At 39.3% G+C, this 15932-nt stretch overlaps 1 protein-coding gene across 10 annotated transcripts in view; it reads right to left on the bottom strand.

Annotated features, from left to right (window-relative positions):
* LOC116238039 (melanopsin-like) overlaps positions 1-10159 on the bottom strand; it is a 32557-nt gene extending 22398 nt beyond the window's left edge. For 3 of the 10 annotated variants that reach the window (XR_016465864.1, XR_004168856.2, XM_090138806.1), the window contains exons 1-3: positions 10113-10159; positions 6925-6976; positions 1252-1462 (exon numbers count right to left, since the gene is read on the bottom strand). The gene's annotated coding sequence lies outside the window, so the exon portion shown is untranslated. Of the gene's footprint in view, positions 1-1251; positions 1463-4066; positions 4416-6082; positions 6191-6924; positions 7046-7451; positions 7554-10112 lie in introns of those variants that run through there. The other 7 variants (XM_090138809.1, XM_090138808.1, XM_090138807.1 and 4 more) reach the window with 7 other exon arrangements.
* Between the last annotated feature and the right edge of the window lie 5773 nt (positions 10160-15932).

Here is a 15932-nt window from a genome sequence, read left to right as displayed (position 1 = left end):
TTTGCTGCAGGAAAATTTATATCTGACTAATGCCATTGTAGAATGCATTTCTGGGCTATTACTGAACTGGACAGACAGCTAAGAAAAACATTTCTTACTTCACTCCAAGGCTCATTTGGGAAAATTCTGTGCTGTGTCATCAGAATAATTCAGTGCAGAAGTGCCAGCCTGGGGCGAGATGAAAATGACCAAAGGCACGTTTGTGTGCCACAAATATTGGCTATTTGCAGAGATGGAAATAATGCCAACTGTCTCCCTGGCACGAGATCCCATTAGTTTGTCTAGATGGCCTCAAGGTCTCATGTTTATAATGATCCTTTTTTTTTTTTTTTCAGGTCTTAGCTATCTGTACTTAAACTTCTTGTACTTGCAACCTGTCAAACCACATTCATGTGAGGCATTAGGAAAAACAAAACAAACAAAAAACCCAAAGAGAGAAAATCAGCAAAAAAAACTAAGTTGCTATTTATAAGTTGTCAGTATCTTGAGAATAAACCTATTAATTGCTCATCAAGGTAGGCATACTCATGTGTCTAGATATCCAGTCCTTTGAGCCTTTGAGTTGAAAAACAAGTAAATAGAAGCCCACCCCAGGAAGCTGTTAATACTCAGCTGAGCTGGGGCTCAGTCCACCTTCCCCTTCTCACCTCTTGCATGCTTGTACACTCCTTCATCCTGGAGACTCCCACCACATTATTCCATTATTCATAAACCCCTTCTAAATGATCAGATGCTGTGCTCACATACAACCCAAACACCAGCACAAGCTTTGCGTGCCTAGGGAGGCAGCAAACTGAACAAACACAATCAATGCTGGTGCTGCATCAAAATTATCTGAACAATCACATCTCAGTGCATATTTGTTTTGCCCACGAGGGAACAGACTACTGCTAGCACAGGAGAACGAGGCAAAAATTTCAGAGCATGTTTTTCAGAGAGTTAGAAAATGTTTAAAAAAGCATATGCTGTTAAACTGTGATGATGACTTTCGTAGTCTTCAGGGAAAAAATCATTTGTGCACCATAGCAGTGGCATATAAATGCACTGCTACACCTTGCTACTTTTATCGTGAGCATGGTGAGGACTGTTATTGCATTTCCATAAGTAACTGCATTTTGAAATTCTGATCTTTGTCAGAACAACCCAGCCTGACGTGTCAAAGGGTTTGAATGCATACTTTGGCTACTGGAAAGTTAACTGGTTGTATTTTATTTGAAAAAAAAATATATATATATATATTTTCTTCCTTACTTTTGATAATCCGGAGAGGGAATCCTTCACCAGCCACTTCTGGTCTTACTCACTGCCTCTAACATCAGAAGTCCTTTCACTGCACTGCTTCGTTTCTCAAGGAGACCTACACAGATGCTGCCCAGGGGTCTGCGTGCAAGAGCTGCTTTGCAAGTTGTGTCCTGCAACTTACAGGAGATCCCATGGAAACATTGGCTTATCTTTATGTCTTCTGCAATAAATAAAGAAAAAAATTGAGAACTAATAACAGCTTTTCAAAGACGTATTTCAAAATTATGATTCCTCTTAATTAAATAGTTAATCAAGTTGATGCTCAGTAATTCTCTATAGAGCTTATAACACTAATTTAAAAACTATCCAAAAAATTATCAATTGCTGCCAAATCACCTGCTATTTGTATTTTTATTCTGCAACTTACTATGAATCGTTCACGTGAACGATGAAGGAAATGTAATGAACAAATCTTCTCTACTAGCTACAATTCAGTTATGCATCACTTTCACTTTTACTGGCTGAGTAAAACTGGCCTGCAGTTTTACCAGAGAATTCGTTGCCTACATTTCCCTGATGACTTCGCAGGATATTGTTAATAGAATGCCTGATACCAGAGACACTTTGAACCAACTTGGGAAATTTGTTAGAAATTTTGGTCATGGGTAAAAGGGACAACTTCAGGCTAATCTCCACTTTTTGGATGCCATATTCATTATTTTCTCATGTAAGCTCAGATATGTGAGAACTACTAAAATGAATCAGAGCAGAGCTCCAGCAGCTCCCATGCCTTACACATGACATAGGGCAGCAGATGCTCAGGGAAAGAATACAGAAAGTAAAGCACGTGCAACATTGCTTTGCAATTCTTTATCCACTAAATTCAAATATCAGTGATATTCTTACGAACTCTGCAGCACTCAATTCCTCGCTTCAGTTTGTTTGACAAATTGCAGCTGGCAAAATGTTCAATGAGATCTGTGAAGCACTAAAATAGGGAGGTAGCACAATCATCATCTACAGAAAATTTCAAAATATTGAAGATATCCACTCTTAAAGGAGGAGGCGAGACTTGACAGCCAACCTTCCCACCTAAAATATTTCAGGATGCCAGGAATGCAACATCACAAAACATAGAATTAAAAAATAGGGTGCTAGAACATAAGTAAAATTAAAGGTTATTTCAATTACTTATTGAAAGACAAAAAAGTATTAACCAATCTTGTTGCTTTTCCTCCAGGTGCTGTAGGGTGGCAATGCTAGAAAAATGAACTTGCTTCAGAAGAACAATTGTAACTGGCAAATGTATTTGAGATTAACAAGTTACTACAGTACTGAAGACATATTTCAAGGGAAGATTTGAGCAGCAATGACAAACTGATAAGAAACTGTGATATGGACATAATTAGAGAGCAATTACAGCAACCCAGGGACTCAGAGTCTTATAAATAATAGAGCATTTGGTGACACATTTGGTGGGGATAGTGACTTCTCTGTCTCTCAAAAAAAGCCTTACTTATCTCCCAACATCACTAGTTTTGGAGGAAGCAACATCTCCCATAAAAGCAAGCACCTTTATCGTGATATGAAGAAGCATCAGGACCACAACATAGTAGATCCCATGTGGTCCCCTGTTTCAACTACATTGACAATCATTTTTTCCTCTAAACAACTTTCACAGACCACTTCTCAAGACCATACAATATGTAATGAAAGTTTTAGCACATCCATAGTGGGTCTTCCTGTCTGCATGCTTATGCCTAGATATGAATTATATTTGAACTAACTCATGTATCCCCTTTGCAACTTTTGAAACACTGTAAGAAGCTACAAGAAGAGAAAATCCGTTCTTGGACAAGCCAGCTTCCTCTTATGAACTGAGAGGAGGAAAAAAGGGAAAAAAAATAAAAGCTCTCAAGTTGGTTAGGTGTAAGCCTGTTTTCTGCATTGAATCAGAAAGCCACAGGAAGCCCCCACAGGTTTTTTGTAGAGATAAGAGATACCTCTTATCTCAGAGGGAAAACAGCTCCTTCTGAACCTATATTTTTAAAGAGTACATAAGCAAGCTGGTGAACTAATATGCAGCAGACAGTCTCCAAAAACAAACAAATGAAAGAAAGTCTAGCAAAGCATTGCTCATGCCTCAAGTTTGAGCCTATACTACACTTTTCAGTCCGCTCAATTCCAAAAAAGCAGTTAATTTCTGGTTTTTTTTTTGTTTTTTCTTCATGATCAGGTAGTGTACACAACACCACTGAGCTAATGATAACATTAAAAAGCAGTTCCACAGCATTTATCAGTGAACATAAAATAGTTCCTTTGCAAGTGGGTTATCTAAAGGTCTTGATGCATTATCTAGAACACCACTCTGCCCTCTTATGCACTGCTGAGGAAAGACTGCAGACATATCTGGCAACCCACTGGCATGCAAGGCAAGCTGCCTTTCCTTGTCAGCTTCTGTAGGAGTGACTGACTCGTACTAACCTGCAGCAGTGTCACAAGATCTTTCCCAGTCAGTGCCACTAATGCAGGGGCTCTCTGTTGCTGCTGCCTTGACCTTTAACTCATTTGCTAACGCTCAGTCTCCTGTACAATGAAGAAAGTTCTTCTATCATAGTAAAGGTTCAATCAATTACATTATTTGAACTTCAGCAGAATTTTCAGCTAAAAAAAGTGTTGTGGGAAAAATTACGATATGTAAGAAACTAGGTATGCGTTACAAACAAACAAGCACAATTTGCTGATCACAAGCATCATTGTCTACAGAAGGTTCAAAGGAAACACTTTACCCTCTTCATAATTCAAAAATAAATTTCCTTCTCACCTGATATTATGCCCCTCTTCATGCATTAACTTATCAAGCACAAAAAGGACCTCTGCTCAGTGGTACTCCTTCCGACTGCTCCATCAGCTCTAAACTACCTTCAGCTTTTTAAGTTATACACATTAACAGCCAATCAGCATGGACTTCATTTCACCTGACCAGTGATTTCTTTGGCAACACAGCTGTGCCAATAGTAGCATACAAACATTTGTGGGCATCAGGCATAAATCCTCACCCAGCATTCAAGTCTTCTGGTCTTCCTTGTCCATTGAACCTCGCAGCTCCTCAGAGTACTCTACCAATTTGTATGGTAAATGTCAAAATAACTATCAGTTCAAAGGGCTTTCTATCAGGCTAGACCTAAAATTCACAAATCTATTTCTAGTGCTTTGATAAAGTACAATGTGTAAGTTGTCTATCAGTTGATTTTCATGAATCCTGCTTGGACTGCTGCTTGGCCAGCTAGAGCTGCTGGGTCAGGCAAGCACTAGCTTGCTTATGCACTCTTTAAAAATATAGGTTCAGAAGAAGCTGTTTGCTATCTGAGATAAGAGGTACAACACTACAAAAAACTTGTGGGGATTTCCCAGGGCTTCTGATTCACCCTCTCTGGCAGCCTGCACCCCTGCACACTGGAAACACAAAACATCGTGCAGAGAATAATTGGCAACCTCTGAAATTCCTAGACTCAGTGTAGGCAATCAATATAAAAAAATTTCAACTTTGAAGCCCTTGATGTCCTTACTGAGGTGTATGTGCACATACTCGTGTTCTTACAAGGCTGTCATTATGGCAAGAAAACTAACATAGAATGTGAAGTAGTTCAAAACATGCTGAGTATATAATGACAGGAAAAAAAAACAGATTTCCTAGGAAATATTCTCTGAAGTTTAACAGCTTTCATAACCCAAGCAGCCATCCTAAAAAAATGTGATCAGAAAGGCAAAATCAATTAGAAAGAAATCTCGTTTGGTGCCAGGACACACTCAATGCGTCTGAATGATTTGATTTTGAGATACGACTTACAGGCTCAAACCCCTGTAAGCTAAATAATGGTTAAGCAATCTACATATTGCTTAAAGCCAAAAGGGCTCTACAAGAAGCTTGCTCCAATTTCTTTCCTTCTGATTTACTCCAGAAGACCTGTTGCAGTGAGACAGCATCCACAACTTCTATCCCCACGCTGAAGTTTCTCTGACACTCGTATAATTTGTGTGATAGTTGATAGAAAAAGATGGCAGTTTTTGTGGTATATTTCTTTAAATCTCAGAGCTGGATTCACTGAGTGCAGCCAAGTTATCAAAGATTGAGTAGGAAATCTTTTATCCTAAATTCTGTGCACTTTAAGTTATGAGATCGCAGATACATAAGATAAGGGGCTTAAGAACAGTAGCACACTAATTCCTCCTATCTAGGAAGCACCCATTACAGTTTTCTGCATCGTAACCTACTTGCAGTGCACAAGCAAATCCTCTTTTCTCCATGAATGTTTTCAAATATTCCTAGTCATACATATAAATAACCAACAAGCCTCCCTACAGCATGCCATTTAGGTCACTTTACATTAATTGACTCCAAAAGGATAACAACTGTGAGATCTGCTTTAAGATTTCACTTAACATTTCTCTTTTCATTAAAATTTTCCAAACATTAATGATCATGTCACAGTAAGGTTTAATCAACTAGATCATGATGATGAGACAAGTACCAGCATGAGCAATCACCTGCTACATCTGCTTTTGCACAGCCAGGATTTTCCCATCAAGCTAAACTCCAAATCCACCTTAAAAATCTAGACAGAAAGGCACATAATTCCCATGTTTTCCTTTGTGGAGATCTGAGTCAGCTGCACAAAATAGTGATCAGAATTGAACGAATGAAAACAAACTCAGATTTTTTTCTTTCTTCAAAGACAAGTACATAAGCACACTTTAGAAAACAAAGCAGGAGATAAAGGCTCCCTTCTAGTGTCCCTGCACAGCTCCCACTTCCCCAAGCCTGCCTCCCACTACATACGTTTGAGGTTCAGCTGAGAGTGTCTCCCTTCTGTCTGCACAGTCGCTCCACGCAGGACTGGCACATGCACAGCTCATCCCATGGAGCATCTGCAGCGCCGGCGTTTAAAGATCCACTGGGTGAGCCAGCCCTTCTCTGCTCCCAGCCTGCCAGTCCCAGCAGCATATTGAACCGCTGCACTAGCCCCCAGCAAACGCCCATCCCATTATTCAGCCTGACTGGCCCCACTGCCACCCTTAGAAGTGCAAAAAGATGACGTTTTTAAGTATGGTTATTGTAAATAATGGACAGCTGGAGGAGCTCGCTTCCCAGCCTGATGCTCACTCCCAGGGCTGAGCACGCTCTTGCCCTATACCCACACCCCAGGTGGGCAGTGTGGGCAGTCAGTGATGGAGGGCACTGTCAGGGATTTCCTTCACAGTCACTGGCACCAGTGGCCTCTTATGCTTTTGCTGCCAGGAACCTGTCTCTGTCTCCCCTTGACCACTCCCTTAGCTAGCCTGAATCAGCACTCAGACCCCCCCTGCTGCCCCCTTGTTCAAACCCAGCTCTGCTTCCTTCTTGCTGACCAGTAGCCCCATCCACATGGCCAAGAGCCACGCAGATGGACACGAGTGGTCAGCCACGTATTAAATGCACAGCTGTATTTCTGCCAAGATGTTGAGCAACACAGACTAGGTACAAAGCATTGCTGCTGCCCAGCAACTGACCCTGCATCAATTAAATTCCATCTTCAAACATACAGCTCAGCATTCAAGCATCAATACATTGCTCACCATGTGGATGCTCGACTGACCGAAAATAACGGGAATGGCACCAAGTGTGGTATAGGCATTTCTTACCTCACAGCACCTCAATGGTGTCACTTTTGTAACGCCGAGCTCTTCAGAAGCACTGAAACATGATGAAAATCACAGAAACGTGAAGGCATTCTCCTTGGATTCTTCATTCTCTTATAGGCTGCTTTGGTCAGAAGGTATTGTAAAAATAATTGCGTTTTTGGCTAGCTGTGACTATAAAAAAATTGAAAGTACTCCCCTTCTCATTGGGAAGCAGGTATTCAGAGTTACAGTCAATGAGTTTGCAGAGTTTTTTATTACTTGTTACAGCCCTTATTTTGCTTATCAGCGTGAAGTGCAACAGGCACCTATGGCCCCAGGGCACAAGAAATGGCCAAATATGAAACTGCCGTTTGATGTGTGCTGCTTAACCAAGGAGGAGAAAGAACTTTCCAATAAATATGAAAGCACAGCTGGCCTTAGGTGGCCTCATAAATTTTCATTTTAGGGTTTTACTATTGCCAACACTAAGTATTCCCACAAATATTAGAAGAATTAATTCAAATAGCATGACTTTATACAATTCTAACATTTCTCATCATGAACGCTTGTAGTAGTCCTGGTGTTCAGCAGTCCAGTTTCCAAACAGGGTACTTCCAAAGTAAACAGTGAATTGAGTGAAGAACTTCCACCTGCAATAAGAAAGTAATGTTACCTTTAAAGGATTTAGAGATTACAATTAATGGTCAGAAACCTAGACAGAAATGTTGTAGCACCTGAAGAAAACAGTAATCAGTGTAAATACACAATGTATGCTCACAGACTTTAGGATATGTTACATGGCTTGTTTTAGTTTCTTTTCTGGTCTATATTCTGTCCATATTGATTTAACCTGACGCACCTATATATAACACCTCCAACATTTAAAAGACATATCACTAACATAAAGAGCTTTGCACTCCCAATTGCTAAGAAAATATTGATTTTTTTATTGATTCTGTCCAGAGCATATTTGTTCCATTCAATTCTCCCATTCTTGTGAAATTTACTTTGTAATAGTATTTACTTACACAATCACATAGCTTTTTCCTATTTTTTCTTTCTTTTTCAACTTACAGTGCTTCTAAATAGAATATTTTACCTCCTTGCTGCAGTCAATTCAAACCAAATTCAATCTGACAAAGCGTAGCATATCCCTGTACCTTAGAAAAGCCCGCAAACCTACAGCTTTTGAACAGTTACTTCTTGGTGATAGCAAGGCATATGTTTGTCCACCTGTGAATTAGCCCAGATACCTATGATTTGACAGTTGAGCAAAGAAGCTTGAGCATTAGAGCTGGATGCTAAAGATGAAGTTGAGTAACAACCACCATTAATTCTTTTACTAATTGTTTTGAAGATGATGGAAGTTCAGCTACAGACATGAAACTTTCAAGTATGACAATGTACACCTAGAGACAATCTAGAAATGTTAAAGATTGTAGAGGAACCTCTTAAATTGGAGGCTGAGATTTCAAAATAAATTTTACTTAGGCATTTATTATCCTGAAGGCATGATTAATATGTTACGATGAAATGAACATTGTTTCAGAACAGAAAGAATGTACTTCAGTGGAGGGACACACATACACAGAAGTGCCTATATAATATAGAATTATATTTTTGTCTTTTATATTATAATATATGGTTTGATAGCCTTATGTAAATTTCTGGACACTATATATTGATTATTATTTCATCTTTTGTTCCCATTACTTGTTGAAGTACCATATTTCCGTTTAACTCTTTGACTTGGTGCGTTCTACTTCCCCTTTAAAGATGCCCAGTAAAAACAAGAGATTATTATTAGCTGCTGTCTTGTTCTTGTCTCTTGGCTTCTTGGTGCTTTATTTTTCAAGTTCATCTATTGACTTACTCTCTGTGACCTACCAGTTATGAATCTGTTAGAAAGCAAACTATAGTTCTTGACATTGCTTTGTATACTGCGTACTCAAATCAACCAAATGGCACATATTTTAGAGACCTTAACAGCTACGCATCTGTTTTTGCTCCTTTGTTCATTAGATATCTCTATTACCTTGTTGATGTGATCCATTTAATACATTTTTTTGCCTTTACAATTACCTTGATATGTTCTATGTTGATATTTGATTGATTATGGATTTTTTTTTTTGCTAATCTTGCAACCTCTGCCCTAAGCATTGGTTTAATAAATACTATATAGTGTCTTTGAAGTATTGGGAATCTACTTAGATCCATAGTTACTTAACAATGGTATATTTTACCACTAATATTTTTTCAGTATCTTTTAAAAAGAAATGCTAAGCCCTCTGACATCCACAGGTGGATTTCCTTTGTTCTTACTTAAAGAAATAAGGAAGTGATTCTTTGTAAACCGATGAGAGACATGGTTCTAGCGATCCTTCTGGGAATGACTGACTCTACTCATGCTGTTGTTCATTCTTATGTCTGCAAGATGGAGCTGAAACTTCTCAAAGATCAAACCACTACACACAATACCTCTCAAAACTGGACTTCAAAGTAATCCTTTTTGCATGAGAAATTCTAATTAAAGCTAAGATTTAGATGCCAAGGGAAAATTAAATGCCAAATAAAGCAAACTTTTTCAAATTTCAGACTTGTTTAGTCTGACAGGATTCCGATTGATAGCTTGAGTTGGCTCCACAAATTATGGCATTTAAGTGCAACTAAGCTTCAAGCTTGTGGTTTACTGGACTGCTGCCTCATATCTCTCTTCCATGCATCCACATCAGGATTAGTCTTTCTTCAAGAATTTCTATTTCAGCTGTTTGTAATTAATCCTTGGACATGGAGAAAGACAGTAAATCTATTGAGTACAAGAAGACAAACTAGACTCACTAAGCACTGTGATCCAAATTAACATGCTTAAACTCAGCTAGAGTGAAAAGCATTTGAAGTTGAAATTGCCACAGAATTAGTTCCAGAAGACAGAAAGATTGAATAACAAGCAGAGCAGGTCAGGTAAATAACTGCCTGACAAAGGTCAGAAAAACATGAGGGCTGTTGATACTCGAGTGTAAAGAACTTATGATTGTAGTTCCATCTGGGCCCTTGAAGAAACCATCCAAATAGAGAACAAAATACAGGAAAGAAAGAAAAAAGAAGTATTGTATAGTCAATGAATATAAAGATGTTATAATTATGAAATAAGCAAGACAGTTTGGCAAGGCAGATTATAATAACAAAAAGAGAACAGATAGAAAGCTTACCCACATCCTGAGCTCACTGCAAAACTCCAGAAGAGGGACCTTCAGAAAAAAGCCTTACCAACTGCTGATCAGCTCTTAAATGGGTCTAGGAGAGGTGCAGCCAGGCTCCACCCCTTCCGGCAGCACAGGTGAATTGCCTTCACCTGTGATCCCGTGGCTGACTCATTGCTCAACTCAGGTGATCAATCAGAGGTTCAGGCCATGATTCAGCAGTTCCCATACAAGTATATTAAAAAAATAAATAAAAAATAGAGGGGGAGGGGGGAGGAGATAGAGTCATTCAGGGTAAATACTAACACTTTTTTGTATTTATATGATACCTTCCATCCCAGGAAGGTATCCCACAGCAGCTGGCAAATTTAACAAATGGAGAGCCATTGCCTACTATGTAACAAAATTATTTTATCTGTCTCTTATAGTATTCCCCCTGAAACAAAGAGCAGCATGTTTAACAAGGTAGATCTACTACGATGTACAACACAGTTAATTAAAGCTATACTAAGGATAAAATTATCAATAGCTGGAATGGATGCTGAAATCTGGATTGAGCAACTATTGGGAAGAGTATTTCTCCAGTTAGCAACGGTGTTGAAGCCTTTATCTCAGATCTTACAATCCTGCCATGCCCAGGGCAGGCATTCTCATGAAGGCTCCTCTGGGCAGCTGCCTCCATGCAAGGTGCCTTCACAGCTTGAAGGCTCTCTAATGGCAAGGTTTTGTTGCTATATCCCCTGGACAGTGATAGACTGTAAATATCCAGGCACAAAGGCAGGCCCAGCAGTTGATCAAGGCGTACTGTACACTCCAACTTTGAGATGTATCTGCATCAAGATCATCTGTCTTTCACTGTGGACAGAAAATAGGCAATGTGAAGAGGTTCAAAGTCATTTCACAGAATAAATAAATAATCCAAAACCATCTCTAGTTTTGTTGTTGGAACAAGAGGAAGGTATGTTGTCAAAAACCAAGAGATAATTTGCAATCACATTCATTTCTGAATGGTGCAAGGACATGTTAAGAAACATGTTTTAATGAATATGACACGAGAAAAAAATATAACAATGAGCAAAACTGACTAATTCAGCAGTCCATGTTTGCTACGCGTTATTCTTCCACAGGTTTTAAACAGCTACAGGTTGGTTTGGGAATTCATCTTCGGACTGTTATAAGCTAGAGTGTAAACAATCAAAGTCATCCTACTGTGATTCTGACATCTCTGAGAAGTCAGACATGCTTCACACGACATCCGAAACATCTTAATTGCAAAGAAAAATGAAAGAATTAGCATGGCCAGGCCATTTTCTTGTATTAAAGAACGAATGTTAGGAGCTCAGGGCTTGGAAAAGTTCTCAAGAAATCGCATGGTTTAGACTCAGCCACAGATTAGAATATGTATGGAATATATATGGTCCTCCATCTGGACTGTCACAAGTCCATGGGACTAGATGGCCTACACCCTTGGGTGCTGAGGGAGCTGGCAGGGGTGATTGCCGAGCCACTCTCGGCCATCTATTAGCACTCCTGGTTAACTGGAGAGGTCCCAGAGGATTGGAGGCTTGCTGATGTGACTCCCATCTTCAAGGAGGGCTGTAAGGAGAATCTGGGGCCTGTTACCCTGACCTCAGTACCGGGGAAAGTAATGAAGCAAACTGTCTTAGGTGAGATCGCACGGCATGTGCGTGGTGTCCAGGAGATCAGGCCCAGCCAGCACAGGTTCATAAAAGGCAGGTTGTGCTTGACCAACCTCATCTCTTTCTATGACTGCGTGACCAGACTGGTGGATGAGGGAAGGGCTGTTGATGTAGTCTACCTAGACTTCAGCAAAACCTTTGACACGGTCTCTCACAGGCTGCTTCTGGGGAAACTGGCTGCCGGTGGCCTGGACAGGTATACACTCCGTTGGGTAAGAAAGTGGCTAGAGGGCCGTGCCCAGCGGGTAGTGGTTAATGGAGTTAAGTCCAGCTGGTGACCTGTTTCAAGTGGTGTCCCCCAGGGGTCGGTACTGGGACCCATCTTGTTTAATCTTTATTGATGACCTAGACGAGGGGATTGAGTGTACCCTCAGAAGTACAAGCTTGACTCGTTTCTATCCCACTAACAGAGGGCACATGGCATTAGCCAATGGTGAAATTTAATTGCGCATTTTTCTTTTCTTCCTATTCTGCCTATGCCAAACCCATGGAAGCCACTGCTTGCTGCCAATCAGAGAGAGAAACTGGAGGTAAATAAGGTAGTGGTCCCTGCTGGAACAGGGACTCCAGCACAGTTCTTATTTCTTTCTTCCAACCTTCTTCCCCTTATCCCACAAGATCTGATACTGTGTCTATCTCCTTATTCTGCCAGAAGAAATGGTTGCCAGGACTCAGACACAAATTTTCCTGCCAGCTTTATCATTTCCTGGAATCCTTTCCAAAGAAAGAACAACAGGGCCAAAATCCACTCCCAATCTTTTGTTCTTCAGGTGAGGACAAAGAATCTTCAGCCACATTTTATGGTCTTCAAGGCCACTGAAGTCCCTAACTCCCAGGAGAGCAGTATCAGCACCAACCCGCCGTACCAATTTGTAAAGTAAAATATTTACAGTTTTTTGACAAAGCTGTAATATTTTCACCTTTAGCACATTTTGATTGAGAAACATTTTATCAAATCAGAACTCTCCACAGAAAAAATAAATTTTGCTTTCTGACTAAATTCAATCTGGCTCAATTAAATCAAAAAGTTTTCTCCAACAACTTAGTTGAAAAAAAAGATAAAAGATAAAAAAAAAAAACAAACATAAAAGTTACAAATTTTGCTGTCAAAGTCATGGCAGTGACAGCACACAGATTTTTTTTTGTTGAACCATTATCTTCCACACTGAATTTTTCCATTTCTGGTCAAAGGTGACTCGTTTCTATAAACAGAAACAACAGAAACGTTTTCACACTTTAAATGCTTTAAAACAAAATTGTTTTCTGTAAAAAGCAGGCTTGGAGAATTTCATCCTCGAAGGCTAATGCATCAGAGTCCCGTATCAGTGCTGATAAGGGCTCTAGATAATGAGTTTAAAAAAAGAAATCCAGTCCTTGTGTTGCTTTCCTAATTCAAACACGGTTTCAAAAAGAGACACATGTAATAAGGAAGTCCTTATAGATCTTCAATTTCTGTGTACTAAGGGAAGGAAGGATATACGTGAATGTAATATAGCAATAATAGTTCTGTCCTTGAAGAGACAAAGGTACAGCTACTAATACCCAGAAGGAATACACATTTGACAACTGCTATGCTACTGCTTGGACATCCCAGCCCAGAACACTTAGCAGAAAATGCTCTGCTCTGTTAAGCATCTGCTCCAGGGAATCCAGTACGCCAGCTAACACAACTACAATCACCCTAGAGACACAGTGAAACATCGGCCTTCCTCCGCGCAGCGTGCTTGTGAGTAATGGCCTGCCATGTTCTAAATACAGCACATTGCAGGGTATGGTAATGAAAGAGCATCGAAAGTGACCTTCCTGAGCTATACCTTGACAAATAGTATTTTACTGACCATACATCAACTCCAGCTCTGCAAGTCCTTCTTTTGTCACAGCCAATTCTTGAACTTACCAGTGGGAACTAAAATCCAGGTTCCCATTAAAAGTAACGGTATGAGAGAAGCAATAAATTGCAGAACTTCTCAAGATGTGTTGTGAAGCAAAACCGAGAAATATATAACAACTTCTTCATCCATCTTAGATACAATATTTCTGTGTTTTAAGTTGGTCTTCACATAAAAATATCCTCAAATAAAGGTGGAACCAGAGTAAAATGGCACTTAAATGATAAACCCAATTAAGGTATTGCTTAGAGTCTTCAGTCTTGAATATCTTCAAGACTTAGTGGCAAATACAGACAACGCTGTTGATTCTTACCTCAGAAAATGAAAGTAACAGTGTGCTGTAACTGAATTAGATGCATCGTAACAATTTTACCCTGAAGTGAGAAGAAATTTGGATTTCATCTCTGCTCTCAAAATAAGCCATCACTAATATCTTCTGGGTGACAATTTGACGGATGAATTTGACAGGTTTTCACACCAAGCGCTTAAATTAAACACAAGCAAACTCAAGATATCTCATCTTTCTTTCAACAGGATCTTCTGTGATTTTATCTTCATGAAATTCAATACTACTCAGTTGGAAAAAGGAAAAAAGAGAGAAATAGTTTAGAATCAAAGAATGATTTAAACCATCTAGCTCCAACAGCCTGCCATGGGCAGGGGCACCTTGCACTACATCAGGCTGCTCAAAGCTCCATCCAGTTTGACCTCGAATGCTTCCAGGGATGGGGCAGTCATGTCTTCTCTGAGCGGCTAGCTTGTTCCAGTGCCTTACTGCTCTCACAGTCAGGAATTTCTTCCAAATGTCTAATCTAAGCCTAATCTCTTGCAGTTTAAAATCATTACACTTTGTCTTATTACTGCACTCTACACATGAAAGTTCCCATATGCAAAAAGAAATTACATTTATATACACAGACTCACGCATAAGCAGCATAAATCTCACACTGTATCTACAGGGTAGTTGATAGAAAGTATACACTGATTAGGCAGGAAAGCTCCATGCCTTTTTCTTCTTTTAGATAAATCTAACACAATATAAATGCACACTTCAACCATATTAGCATGGTTAATACCTAAATTCACTTTTTTTTTTCGACCCCTCCAGAAGAGAAAAAAATTAAGATCTACTCAAAATCCTGTTGTTCCATTCACTATGCAATTTCAGTTCTGTAATCTCTTCTGTGTCATGGTCTGGTTTTCATTTCCGAGTTTCTCTTGCAGTAATGCTACATGAGTTTCTGTAATCCCTGTTCCATCTGGTATAGAAGGCACTGGGGCACACTTACCTTCATCAACAAAATAGGTATTACTGAAAATCCAGCACTTCAATAACATAAAAAATGGAAGATAAAACCACTTTCCTATTAGAAAATATTTAAGATGAAACCTGCCTTCAGATGTTAAACAAGGAGCCTAGCTATGCTGACAAAAGTTCAGTATTTTGCATGATATCTATTCTTTGCAGAAATTTGTGAATCTAATGATGCTCATTGTGCTATTCAAATCCTGAAAAAGAAAAAAAAGAAAAAAAAAGGAAAAAAAAAAAAAAAAAAAAAAAAGTATGCTTTCTGAGCTGGCTTCCCAGGGAGCAGCAAAAGCAATAAAATTTACAAGCACCAAAACTGCTGCTGGTTTGGCTGAGTTGCACATGGCTGCATTTCAGGCCTGACAGAGCAAACTGGTAGAAGAATTATAAAAGATGGAAGTTATTAGCTTCAGTTTAGAGGGGGAAGTACAGCACATAAAAATGGAAAGACTTGCTCAGAGTATCTCAAAGGAGGATGGTACTCAGGTGTTCGGGCTTATTCTACCAGCTGGTGTCATCCTTCCCATTCCTACATGCATAAGCAAGAGCAGCTATTACAAGAGCTTCTTTCCTGTGGAAATAGAAACACAAAAGGACACATCCCCTGAAAAACAGATAATGCTTCACTTCCTCTATGAATAACTTATCAAGAAAACTTTAAAAATATTAATTTTTTTCCCGATTACAGCAAATACAGGATAGCCAGAGTGTGAAATCAGTGCTAGGTGACTTCAGGGAGATATGCTTTTCCTCAACTATCAGAACTGCAAAGGAGAGAGAAGCACATGAAATAAGATGCTAAAACAGAAGAATAAGAGGATATTTTTGTTGTGAGACACAGTCTCTTACAAAGGGCGACTTTAAGGACCATTTCAGAGTTCATATATCTTCTAAATTTTATGTATATATTTTTAAATCACATGGTTATAAA

Source organism: Phasianus colchicus, chromosome 4 (genome assembly GCF_987193195.1).
Source record: "Phasianus colchicus chromosome 4, bPhaCol1.hap1.1, whole genome shotgun sequence".
Lineage (NCBI taxonomy): Eukaryota > Metazoa > Chordata > Aves > Galliformes > Phasianidae > Phasianus > Phasianus colchicus.
Note: the sequence above shows the minus strand (reverse complement) of the source record. Positions and strands in the feature narration are given on the sequence as shown.